Consider the following 13927-nt stretch of genomic DNA (forward strand, 5'->3'; position numbering starts at 1 on the left):
GCGCGTGATCGGTCGCGTCCGGTGTGTATCCTGCGTTTGTAACATAAAACGCTTGCAAAAAGACATGAATATAGCCTAGGTTGTTTTGACGCATTTAAATCTAAACAATAACAATGGGCAATTTTACATCAAGTGAAGAGAATAAAACACTTTTCATGTTTGATATTTTCAACAGGAGTTGCCTGCACGAATATAAACTAAATTAAGCTTTAATAAAAACCGTTATCTTCCAAACGCAAATGGTTCAGCACCATGGAAAGCTCCTACTCTCAGCTCATTATTGTGGCTCACTGTGCGCTTTGCAGAAGGTCTGCCATAAACTAGTCGCGTCGGAGCTCCATATACAAAGGACACTCCAGTGCCATCGGACGTATTGTGCTGGGTGGGCTAACTGGCGTCATTATTGAATTTATTGGCACCCTTGAGTACGGCGCTGTATTGTCGACACGCCCTCTGCTCGCCGGTTACACTTAAAGCGAGTCACTCGCCTTGAAAAACCGCCACTATATGAGACACACCACACACACACACTGAATGGTTTAAGAGATTGTATTGATTCAAGTCTAACGGGTAGAAAATAAGCATATTACACCAGCATTGTTTTGATTCAGGTGTTATTGGATTAATATGACACTTTTACAACAGAATTTTGTTATATATTATAGATTATTAAAGCTTTTTAGTACGCAGCTCCAACACTTTGATAGCCATGAGCTCATTACGCCTAAGGTTTTAAACTTCACATGCTGTTGGGATTGGGCATTGAAACAGATGGCGTCAAACCGTCAACGTAAGTGGGCTGTCGTGAATTGAATTCCATAACTGACTGGCTTGAGAGATCCAACAGAGATGAAGCATTTGAGATACCACGATGTGCTGTGTGTGTGTGTGTGTGTGTGTTGGGGTTGCGGTGGTTTTGGCTTTATTGGGGGTGGGGGTTGGTCTTTTATCGCACGATCGGCATACAGTTGCTATGGTTACTCTCCAGGCTTACGCGACTTCGCGAGCATTTTTCTATGCATTTTGAATAAAGGCTGAAATACTACACGACTTTTGTCCACAATTTTCAGTCTGATCAAGTCAATCCTAGCTGCAGAATTCAGAGACAGATTCTACAGAAAATCGCGTAATGTATGATGGGCAAAGACACCGACTATTAAGACTATTTTTAGTTTCAGACTTGGACTTCATTCAGTCCGAGTATATCAGAGTTTAATATTTTGAGCTGATTATAAAACACATTTTGTTTTCATTTAGCAATGTAAAAGTCTGGCAGTGTGAGATTCTCAGTTGTTTATTGTACAATGCCAATTTTTTCCAGAAACCATTTATAAAGTCAGCAGGTATGATGTCTAGGTTTTAAAATCTGTTCAGATTTTAAAAGTCATGTAGCGTATTCCATAACATTCAAGATAGTCTGACAGCAGAAGGTCTGGACTCCATAGCTTTCCTTGGCCACGGTCCTCCCTGGAGGACATCTGACTGACATGTAAAGCAGCCAATCACAGTTTGTTTTGTTCAGTGTCATGTTTAGGGGCGTGAAAATGTAAAATCAGTGTCCCTATAACAGACCGGCATGCAACCAATAAATCATTCCAGAACGTCGTCTTCAGTCGCTAAGAGTCTATGAACTTAATATTCTTTTGAAAAACACAGCGTTTATTTGATTAATTTTCATAGCTGTAAACAGAGTGGCTTTCTTCTTGCATGAGGGGGTTTGGCGTCACAACAGCTTTGTTTACAGGCGGGCCATTCCTGTACAGTTCAACCAATCAGATGATGACTTTAAAACTCCTGAAGTGTTTAGCATTATGTGTGTGTGTGTGTGTGTGTGTGTGTGTGTGTGTGTATATAGACACACACACACAGTATATACACATACACACTTTTCTAAAAATAGTACATACTTTACAATACAGACACAATACAGGTGGGTAAGTCTGAGTCAAACTTTAATTAGGAGGCTAGACAAAGTGAGAGGGAAAGAGAGCTATGAATATGAATAAACTTATCACCAGCTCTCTTAGCATAAATACAGCCAGGCTCTTCAATGGCTCAGCCACACCTCAAGTTCTGCCTGTATGGCACCTGGACAAGCTTCAGAAATGACGCCATCTGTCATCATCAGACATGGCAGGGGTAAGCAGCCTGTCGTGACTTGTGGGCAATGTTTAAGCAGGTCCATTTCAGGCCCCACTGATACCCATTCAGCGATCACCTACACCTAAGGTGTGGGTTTGAGCTGCTGGTTCAAGCTTAGGCTGGTCCTTCTTTCTTTCTGAATGAATATCAGAGGCTGTCTGTGTTAGCTATTAAGAAGTGTTTGCTGCTCAGTGGAGACCGACCTCCCTGTGCTACCTCAATATAATTACAGCTGTCTTCTGTTATTGATCTGAACAGGCTTTTTGTGAAAAGACTGTACCCAGCTCCACAGCCCTTCATACGCTCACACCAGCCATTTAAAGATTCAATCTTAATGACATACTGTAAGCAATCAGACACTCAGACAGCCATCACACAATCCCAAACTAATGTTTCAGCCCATAAATTAAATGTGTGCATTTAGATTCTAGCGAGCATCCTCCATAAAAATGGAGGTCTCAATACAGGATTATTTTATTAAGGTGTGCATTTAGCGTTTATTCTTCTTTCAGCTGTGTGACATTCAGAGCAAACGTTATCCAGCATCATAGGCTGTCATTACGCAGCACTAGAAAATCATGCCAGAGAAGCTCAGCTGAAATTATTGTGGCACTCCAGCTTCCATACATCAGCATTATCAGACAGACTTCATCCAACCACACTCGCTCTACCCTTCAGAGCACTGACAGACACACAGAACCATTATGGCATGTATAAACCTCTAGTTCCTGATCTTTTCGGATATGAAATGTACAACAAAAACAAGAGCGATCATCGCAACAAGCCATGTGGAAACATAAAAGGCTGTTGCATGTGGTCCTCTGTGGCATGTGATGCTCTGCTGAAAATCACATTACTTGGCTCTTATTGTTATTCACCATTCATCAGAAACGGAAAGGTTAAAGCAGGCGTGTCCAACCTCGGTCCTGTAGGAGCTCTAACTTGCCTCAACACACCTGACTGGAAGTTTCTAGTATGCCTAGTAAGAGCTTGATTAGCTGGTTCAGGTATGTCTAATTAGGGTTGGAACTCAACTCTGCAGGACACAGGCCCTCCAGGACCGAGTTCGGAGTCGGACACCCCTGGGTTAAAGGCACTGAAATTTTTTTTGTAGGCAAACATGAAAGCACAGATGCAGTTTCAGTGACTATTCCAGGTTAACCTGCAGCCACAATAGTGTTTCACACAGAATAAATGCTGCATTTCTATCAAATATGGCATTGTTCTGTAGATGCTTCAACTGTGACATGAATGACAGCCTGTAGTTGCTCAGCAACACACCATAATTTCTCAGGTTTTGTGCATGAGCTTCTAGTGAGACAGCAACCCATTGTGACAGACCCTGGAAGAGATTCTTATACAGTGAGTTGTCAAGCAGAAACTGGGCCACGGGCCTTTGGATGCTTCATAGACAGATGAGTTAAAATACCCCCAGTCACTGTAAAGCACAGAATGACACATTAGGGCTTGTTCAGGCATCCAAATATGCCCTGCCATGTGAATATTTACACAACTGAGTTAAACAGCTCCATTGTGAACAAAAGTACCACCACATCTAATACATATCTAATGTCACTCACATGACACAAAAAGGTTAACAAAGTATCTTAGCATATCTGTTTCTCAGGTAGGTCTGGCTGTGTGCTCAAATACTGTCACTAAACAAGCTGGTATTTAAATGAATCTGCATCATTTGTCTGCCTGTTGCCTCTAAAGGCATCATGTACTCTTTGTTGCAGCACTGAATTACAGTTACACTTACACTATGTTGTTATAACACTAACATGCTCCAGTAAAAAAAAAAAAAAAAAAATTTGGGGGAGGACCCACCCACATGCATCCACCCCCTAAAACTATCTGATGCATTCTGTCCCTATTCTCTCTGTCCAAACAGTTCCTCCACAAAAAAATGAGCTAAACTAAATGCAGCATAAAAATTATGGAAAACTAAATGACCCTTGGACGTTTTACTTTTTTGCCTTTTAAATTAGATTGAATTAAACTTTATCATTATGCAGTGCAAATACTGAAATACTGCTAACTTTAAACCAGAAGTGCATACAAATATACCCTATAGGTGCAAGTGCAAATGGTATGAGAATAGAAGGTGGCAGAGGACTAGGGTTATAAATAGAGAAGGTGAAGCTTACAGTGATAATGGAGCAGAAATAAAAGGCAGCATTTATACAGTAAAAAAAAAATTAAAAATAAAAATAAATACATTTCCACTCACAAATATGAAGAATATCCTGGTGAATCCTGTTCATAAAATAAAAGTAAATGAGAACTAGGACATTCCATGAAAGTATCATGAAAGTGGCCTATAATATAATTATTCATAAAATAGCTTGAAGTCACATCAGTACAACATCTGTAGCTTATTGTCAGACATTCCAGTTGAGAACATTCTTGACCCCTTTCATTATATTATATTTTATTAACAAAGTTTGGGAGGAGCACATTCAGATAATTAACCCTTATTACATGAGAGAAGCACTTTTAGTAATCAACTCAGTTAACAAGATAAGCAGTATATATACACAGCAGGCTTACTCTGGGTTCGGGCCAAATTCTGAGCTCTGAGCCCTCTTCTTGGACAGCATGCCAAATATGCATAACTTTTACTCTATTTATTATAAGTGTGAACTCGTGAAATGTCCAAAAAAAAAAAAAAAAAAAAAAAAAAACTGCTACCAAATTCATATACTTACACATTAAACCTCTGCTCAGCTCACTGCACTGGGTTCCCACAGCTGCCAGAATAAATTCAAGACACTATTTCCATCTTATAATGCAGCCAACACTCTGAATCTTTACTGTCCACAAGCCATTATCAAACCCTATAGCCTGTGACCATTCTTAATGGGACTTTGTGGTCCAACTTCAATATTTGACTCATCTAATTATGCAGTTTGTATCTATCGCTGTCACTGCAATGTTTTTCGATTATACTGGTACTTTGTTGTTAATAAGCACAGGATTAGTCTTAATGCTTGGCTCGTGTCCTTAGCTACTAAAGTAATTGTCACAAATATAAAAGTGCACAAAAATTTAAGCACTAAGATGCAAATGTCTTTGGAAATATGGCATCTGCCAAGAGTGTAAATGTAAATGTAAATAAATAATCACACGTTCACTTGCATTTCTAAAAATAATCCTGCTATATTTCAATGTAATGCCAGCATATGGTACATCCATATGACAACAGTTTATAGAAATTACAGTGAGAGTGTGAGCGAGAAAATGATGATAAAGAACTCTATAATGTTTGTTCACATGCAAATGTTACTTTTTGAATTTTACAGTAATTTGTCTTTCCCTCTGTCAGATTCTTTTTGTCTAACTTAAACAATGCTGTTTAATTTTGTATTTTTTTGAAAGAATTTCTTTTATTCAGCAAAAATGTCTTAAATTGATCAAAATAGATATTTATAATGTTACAAAAATTATATTTTAAATAAATGCAGTTCTATTAATTGAACTTTCTATTAAGGAATCCTGAAAAAAAGGATCTTGGTTTCCACAAAAATACTAAGCAGCACAACTGTTTTCAACATTAATAATAATAATAAATAAATGTTTCTTGAGCACCAAATCAGCATATTAGAATGATTACTAAAGGATCATGAGACACTAAAGTCTTTGCATGACATAACAAATATCAAACCAAATATCAAAGTGGTTCTTCTTTTAAAAACATTAATATATTACAAACTCACTTTTCAAACAAAATATTTCTGTTTTATTAAGTTTCACATTATATACAACTTTTCAAACAAAATTTTTTTTTTTTAGAATATTAATATTATTTATAATATTTTTTTATTTATTTATTTTGAATTTATGATTATTGTAATTTTAATGTAAAAATGGATAACAAAAGTCTAACATCATTCATTTGGAGATGCCATTTTATATATTGTTTCTATTGTAATTACATACATTCATCATAAATACTTTGTTTGGCCACTGTATACTAAAAAAACAAACAAACAAAAAAAAAACTTGTGTGTGTCACAAGCCTATCACGCAGAAGTACTAACTGCTGGCAGTGTGGTCCATAGTGCTGCGACCCACGGTCAGTGCACCGGAGAAAACATGTCAAATCACAACTGGGCACATGGGACCACAAAATTCATTAGTTCAGCTCTAATTGCCATGGCATTTCAAAATGAAACATTGTCATCTGTATCTAAATAGAGAACGCGAGGAGAAGAAGCCACATGATTGAAACAGAATTGTCATATACAGCATCTGTGCAAATGACACTTGTTAGGGAGTCATTTAAGACACTATATTTAAACCTTGTCAAGGGTGAACAGCTACTGAAATGGGAATCATAATTTGACTCAAACTTAGTGGCTTAATTTGGTGGGAAATGATTTGTCATTACACTACATAACATCAGGCATCTGCGATAATCACAGAAATTCTCACATCATCATGTTTAAGGTCCATATTCTCACACATCTGTATTTGTAAGGAACAAAAAGAGCTGAAGCCCCACAGCAGAGTCTGTAGCTCATCCAATCTCACTCTGAGATCGGTAGGTTATGTGGTCCTAGTGCTCGCATGACAGAAACCGGGCAAGGTACCCCTGAGACCTCCAGGTGTGAAAATGGGTACCCTCCACTTACTAATGGAGTGGTTTGAGCACATGTATATTTGGACAAATGGCTTTGCTTGTCAAGCTCCCCTGCAGCGACAGTGAGACAGAGAGAGTGAGGGAAAGGGACAGACATGCCTTGATGGTCAGTGCCCCAGGGAGATTGTGCAAGAGTCATGTGTGGCAACTCCTGATTCCTGGAGAGAATTACACATCAGTTGCAACTAAACTAGTTTCTTTTACTTGGTGATCTTAGATCCTTGGTGCACTCCTGCTATGAATCACAATTTTTAAAGGATTTCTCAAGTCTTCAGTGTCACTTCTGAATGAACTTCTGAGCCACCTTTTAAATTAGTCTTAACCTATTAGTGTCAGTTTTCAGATGTGTGAAGTCAGTTTCCTTCAAGTTCATTTCTAGCAGAATTACCACTAAGAAACATGAATATTAACAATAAATGTGTTCCAAAAAGTTTGGCAGCCAGAAAGTGAGTGTCATTTTGAACAAAATTTTAATTGTTTCTTATTTTGACAGCTAACAAAGTTCATCTTGTGTTCAGTTTTTGATCGAAAAGTGTGATTGTGCCATATTTCTTTAAAATAAACACTTGTTTGAATGCTTTGTTATAATCCAAATACATAAGCATTTTTAAATTGTCTTAAGTATCTGAATATGTTTTGTAGGGGAGCTTGTGCTTTTAGTCCATTTCAGATTAACATGTCAGTGTGAATTGCCATTTTCAACCCATATTACTTCTGATACCTGATGTGGAAAAAACAGCAGGACTTGACTGAATAATTCACAATTTGATTGAATGGTGAAAAGAAAGATGAATGGAGTCAGATGAAATGAAGCTTCACTCATATAACAACTACTTAATCAGCTGCTTGTTTATCCTTACATCGTTTCAAAAGATAAGCAAAATATTCTGTTTTAAATAAGGATTACAAAGACCAAATCTACCAATAAAAAAAGTAAACAGAACAAAAACAACAACTTTGATTTCATGTAACTTTAAAGTACATCTTAAAGACATGGATAACAACTACATACATTTTGACAGATTGTCGAAAAAGATAAAAATGTTGTGTCTGCACTTTGTTTCATCCATCGGCTGTTTATTGGATGGGTTTGAGAGGACTAAATGATGACAATAACAAGCATTTACTGTAGAAAACAGATAAGGTGAACTTTTATTTCACACCAACTTCAAAGAGCAATATATTTGCTTCCTCAATCAAGTTAAGTATGAGAGTTTCCAGAAGCTGTCTTTTTCATCACAGCAAGCTTTCCAGTGCCCATAGTATCCTTTCACCCCTTTTCTTTCCCTATCTTTGCTCTGTCTCTCTTGCATTTGACTGTCCTGTGGGATATCAGCAACTTTTGAATACTGCACATCTCCAAAACAGACGTGTCTTAATAATAATTGCAGCCTAGAAAGTCAAAGCTGTGTAGATAATGCCAGTCAGAAAGCCAGCAAGCATGAAGACCCAGTTACTCATTTCAATATAATGGATTCAGCCAAAATATTTTATATCACCCTTTAGGTTATGCTCAGAATGGAAAGGATTTTTTCAATAATAGAATGTAATCAAGTTAGGATGTTACTCAAATATTTAATTATTACTGAAAAAAAAAATCATAATATTGTTTAAGTTATCTGTTCCCCATCACAAGTGTGGTTTGGAGTTCACATAATTGGCCTATATGGTGCTTAAAGGGGTCATCGGATGCCCCCTTTCCACAAGTTGATATGATTCTTTAGGGTCTTAAAGAAAAGTCTATAAAAAAAATTCTCAAAGGTAGTGTAAAAAACACCCTTTTTACCCTGTCAAAATCAGCTGTTTTCAGCATGCTATTCTACTCCATGTTGCTTTAAATGCTAATGAGCTCTGCTGACCCCGCCCCTCTCTTCCGTGGGGTTGACGAGCAGACTGTAAACTTCAGCCGCGAAACTTGTTAACTAGCATATATTAGGAAAGGCGATTTGCAAAGATTAATAAAAAACCCTTATAATTAGGGCTGTGCAAAAAATCGAATACGATTTTCATGCGCATCTCATCAGTAAAGACGCTCCTGTAATTAGTAGTATATCTCCAGCACGTGCGTTCAGTTCAGGGTTGCCAGGTTTTCACAACAAATCCTGCCCAGTTGCTTCTCAAAACTAGTCCAAAACTAGCCCAATCGCGTTTTCCAGGAGGGTCCCCGATAAAAATTGCATCCCGGGGTTAAAATGTACGTTTTTCGGCAGGGTTCCCTTGGTAATATTGACATTTTAGGGGCTAAATATCACGTTATTGGTATTGGGGTTGCTTCATCCCGCGAACATGAAAAACAACCACAGACTTGGCAACACTGGTTGGCATTTACTACACAGAGCCGTAATTCACTGACAGTCTACACAAAATCGATTTTAAAATCGCAGGCGATTCTTTGTCGATTTTGAAAGTGATTTTGTGTAGCTTCTAGCTTGTCGGTGGACTACGGCTCTGTGTAGTAAATGCCGCTTCACCTGAACCAGTGTTGCCAAGTCTGCGGTTGTTTTTCATGTCCGCGGGTTGAAGCGACCCCAATACCAATAACGTGATATTTAGCCCCTAAAATGAGAATTTTACCAAGGCAACCATGCCAAAAAGCTTATATTTTAACCCCGGGATGCAATTTTTATCGGGGAACCTCCTGGAAACGCGATTGGGCTAGTTTTGAGAAGCAACTGGGCAGGATTTGTTGTGAAAACCTGGCAACCCTGATCTGAACGCACGTGCTGGAGATATACTACTAATTACAGAAGCGTCTTTACTGATGAGATGCGCATGAAAATCGTATTCGATTTTTTGCACAGCCCTACTTATAATCACTTCTGTAGATGAAGCTGGATCACAAATTATTCGCGCAAACTTAAACGCATTTAGGCAGATCGGGGATTGGCGCTATCATGGGAGCAGCCTGTGCAGAACTACGTCACTCTGACTGGAATCTCAGAACAGCCTGATTTGAAAAAGAGGATTTTAAAATAGGGATTTAAAAAAAAGAAACACTGGGTGGATTTTTATCATTATAGGGTGGATGTGTACACACACTTCCAACACACCAACACACATTTATGTTCAAACAACAACAAAAATGAATTTTGCATCCGATGACCCCTTTAAGGTTTTTTTGAAGTATTGAATGTTCTGATTTTTGTTTGATTGCTGGTGCCAATTTATTTTGATACAGTTGGTTGATCAGCATTCCACCACTACATTTGTGTTGCACTGCTATCTGGTTATGCAAGATAATGAAGGTCAATGGAGAGGTGCGGTGCATGTTAAAGAGCACCAGTTCCATTCAGGAGGTTCTAACATTCAACAAAACATGCCTTTCGCAACGCACTACAGCCGAAAACATACCTTGTATTTCAATAATGTTCCACCAGATGGATTCTAAACTTCCAAGATCAATGTTTTCTTATCCATGCTTGATTATTACAGAGCCGCTGAAAAATAAATTTGCGACATGCTGTGATCTTGCCGCCGTATGGTCACGTGGTTCATGGAACTCTCAATCCAAACATTCCAACTGTGAAGTTTGAATGGGATTAAGCAGCAAAGTCAGCAGTTTCAATATATTTACAGCAATCCATGGGCTCTGGTGATACAATAAGGAGCGTCTGTTCTGGGCGGGGCTACCTGGCGCGACCAACAGAAATAAAAACCAAGCAGCCGACAAAATGTATCTTCAGGACAACAAACAATAAATAAAGTTTTTTTTTTTTTATGATTTCTTTGTGGAACTTGATGGATTTGTCATAAAATATTAGTTTTTCCTCTGTACTTCTTGTCCAATGAGCTTTATTGTAGGCGGAGTTACCTGGTAATGATAGTTCATGCCGGAAGCAAAAGTTTACAGTTTAAAACGTTTAATATATATATATATATATATATATATATATATATATATATATATATATATATATATATATATATATATATATATATATATTCTCACACACACCTATATAGTTTCCATTCAGAAAGTATTGATTGAGGTCATGTGGGTTATAGTCGTGTCATGTTTGTGGTTTTTGAAGCGTAACTTGTACTATCCACTAACATTATGTGGAGCTTTTGTTACATTACAGTTATGTTACATCCATGTCCGCTGCGCTCTCAAAACTCTGGCAATTTGATAATACCTTGAATATCAAAGTCAACTGCGGGCGGCAGATCCTTTTCCTATTTAGCACCTAAACTCTGGAATAACCTGCCTAACATTGTTCGGGAGGCAGACACACTCTTGCAGTTTAAATCTAGATTAAAGACACATCTCTTTAACCTGGCTTACACATAACACACTAACACGCTTCTAATATCCATATCCGTTAAAGGATATTTAAGCTGCATTAATCAGGTAAACCGGAACCGGGAACACTTCCCATAACACCTGATGTACTTGCTACATTGTTAGAAAAATGGCATCTACGCTAATATTAGTCTGTTTCTCTCTTATTCCGAGGTCACCGTAGCCACCAGATCCAGCATGTATCCTGGCCAGAGGAGAACTCCTTTATATGGTGTTTTTGTGGTTTCTCCATTCTGTCACCGATGGAGTTTTGGTTCCTTGCCGCTGTCGCCTCTGGCTTGCTTAGTTGGGGACACTTCATTTACAGTGATATTGTTGACTTATACTATTAAAACTATTTAAACTGAACTGAGCTGCATGATGACATCACTGAATTCAATGATGAACTGCCTTTAACTGTCATTTTGCATTATTGACACACTGTTTTCCTAATTAATGTTGTTCAGTTGCTTTGACACAATCTGTTTTGTTTAAAGTGCTACATAAATAAAGGTGACTTGACGACTTACAGAGACTACAGAGACTTTTTTTTCTAAAAATCTTTGTTTTTGTTCATCTGAGGCTCTATCATATACACCTGGGTGGCAGTAAATGATTAAAAAATGAAAATGTTTGGGTAGAGTACGTACCCTAGTTCTTAATGATGTGGCCACCCAGACTTTGGGTAGAAATATAATTGTTGCAAATTGTGTAGATGCCTTTTAATGAATGATTCACATGCAGCACAAAGATCGTTAACACAGTTAGACTGACTGTTTGTTTGTATCACAATATCCATGATTCTCCTGGCTTCATTAATGGTTCAATCCAGATTTGATATCTAAAAAAAGAAGGAAGGCCTGAAGACATATCAGACTGATCCTAGTGATGTACAACCCATTTCTTAGGGCCATCTGTCTACGGAGAGCATACAGTACACATACAGTATCTACACTGCTACACTAAGAGCTTACAGGAATTCTTAGTCAACATGAAATGCCATTCAAAACCCAGTTTACTTCCATAATTGGACATATTTTCAAGTAAAACTAGATACTGAGTATTGGACAGGGCTTGATTTTATCCACTGGACCAAGAAAAGCAGAGTTAAAGTATATTTGAAACAACATGCACCGATGAATCGAGCAATAAGAATGTAAACATTGAAATATGCAAATCAATGAGAAAATGAAATTGCATGGACATAAGCTCATTATAAAGATATCTTGCGACTGCACACTACACTAGCTCCATTTCGCTAAGGGAGTGGTGGCTTGGGGTGTCAAAGATGTGGAAACATTTCAGCAGAATCACAGACCCAGCTGGGCTAGGCTGGATTTCTGTCTTTTTCTTTCTTCTCCCTCTTCTGCTACACACCAGAACCTCATCTATCCCCAAAGCCCCCAAGACACAGGTCCCCACACCAGACAGGCCATCTGTCAAAACAAGTTAGACGTCATATCACAGCTTGCCACAACTGTGGTAATTGTGGAGAAAAAGCCACTTCGAGTGTGCTTATTCAGGGTAAAACTTTGAACTATTGCCTCAGTCACAGACAGCGTGATGTAAATCTATTTGCATTGTAACCAATTACATCTATCATTGCATTTTAACCTTTAACCCTGCTTTGACTGATTCTGTTCCCAAACTAAATTGCTCAAAAAATGAAAATATTGCTAACACTTTACAGTAAGGTTCCATTTGTTAATTACATCTGTTAACACAAATTAGAAAAAACAAAAACAAAAAAAAACTACCATTAGCCCTAATTGGACCTTATTGTAAAAGTGTTATCAAAATATCTCAAAATAAACATATTAAAGCTTCTTTGTTATTATGGACCTCCTTCACTGCTGTGCCCTCACACAGACAATTACCTCAGAACATGTGTCAGTCTGTCCTCTGCTCCTCATGGGGTTTCCTCTATCACCATTTCCCATCATGCATTTCTTAGTATGTCAGTGCTTTCTGCAGAGCCAATCAATATGTTCAAAAACAGGACAAAACAATCTACACACTAACTACGATTCATTTTGGATTATAGCTATCAAGGTTTTGGTGATACAAGAAGACTCAAAATATTATTTGTCACACAAAGGCAACTGTACCTGTGTTTTTCCATCAGTTATATCTTATACCTTGTCGTGCAGCAAACTGCCCTCATTAGGGAGGGATAAGTGGCTGGTTTGATATCATATATCCTGATAGGAAACTCAATATTTCACAGCTGTGCAGTTAAGTGTGCTTCTGAAGAATCCTACATTGGTGAACATCAGCTAAACAAAAAAAGAACTGAACTACTGCATGTGACCAATTAGCATCATAAAACTTTACAGTGCATGTAATTCTCATTGCTAAGAATAATGACCTCTTAAAAATATCATTGACTTTCTCATTATGTGTGCATTTAATTTTTTGCTTAAAACGGCCCATGCTCTTTCATGATCATGCACTTCAAAAATGAATTAATATATTCAGTAATATCTGGCTGCACAAATGTCCTCTGACTAAAAATAGCAACTGATCAGTGGTTTCCCTGACTACAACCCCACTGTAAATGGCTTTAAGACTTATACAGAGATGAGCAACGATGTTAAGCGCTCTGATCTCGGAGACAACCTTGAAACGACTGGACGGAAAAGTAATAAATAACGTCTTTGAGATGTTGTTCGAGTGATGTCAGCATGATGGTGGTTTTACTGCTTATCTTTTTAAGAGTTGTCGACTATTTTGCTCTCTTTGAAACAGAAAGAGTCACTAAATTCAACATTTTATAAATTATGTTTAATCATATATATATATACATAGAGACCCACATTCAAAACATCGTTCCATTATTACTTTGTATGATATTTGAC

This window comes from Cyprinus carpio, chromosome A2 (assembly GCF_018340385.1).
Source record: "Cyprinus carpio isolate SPL01 chromosome A2, ASM1834038v1, whole genome shotgun sequence".
NCBI lineage: Eukaryota > Metazoa > Chordata > Actinopteri > Cypriniformes > Cyprinidae > Cyprinus > Cyprinus carpio.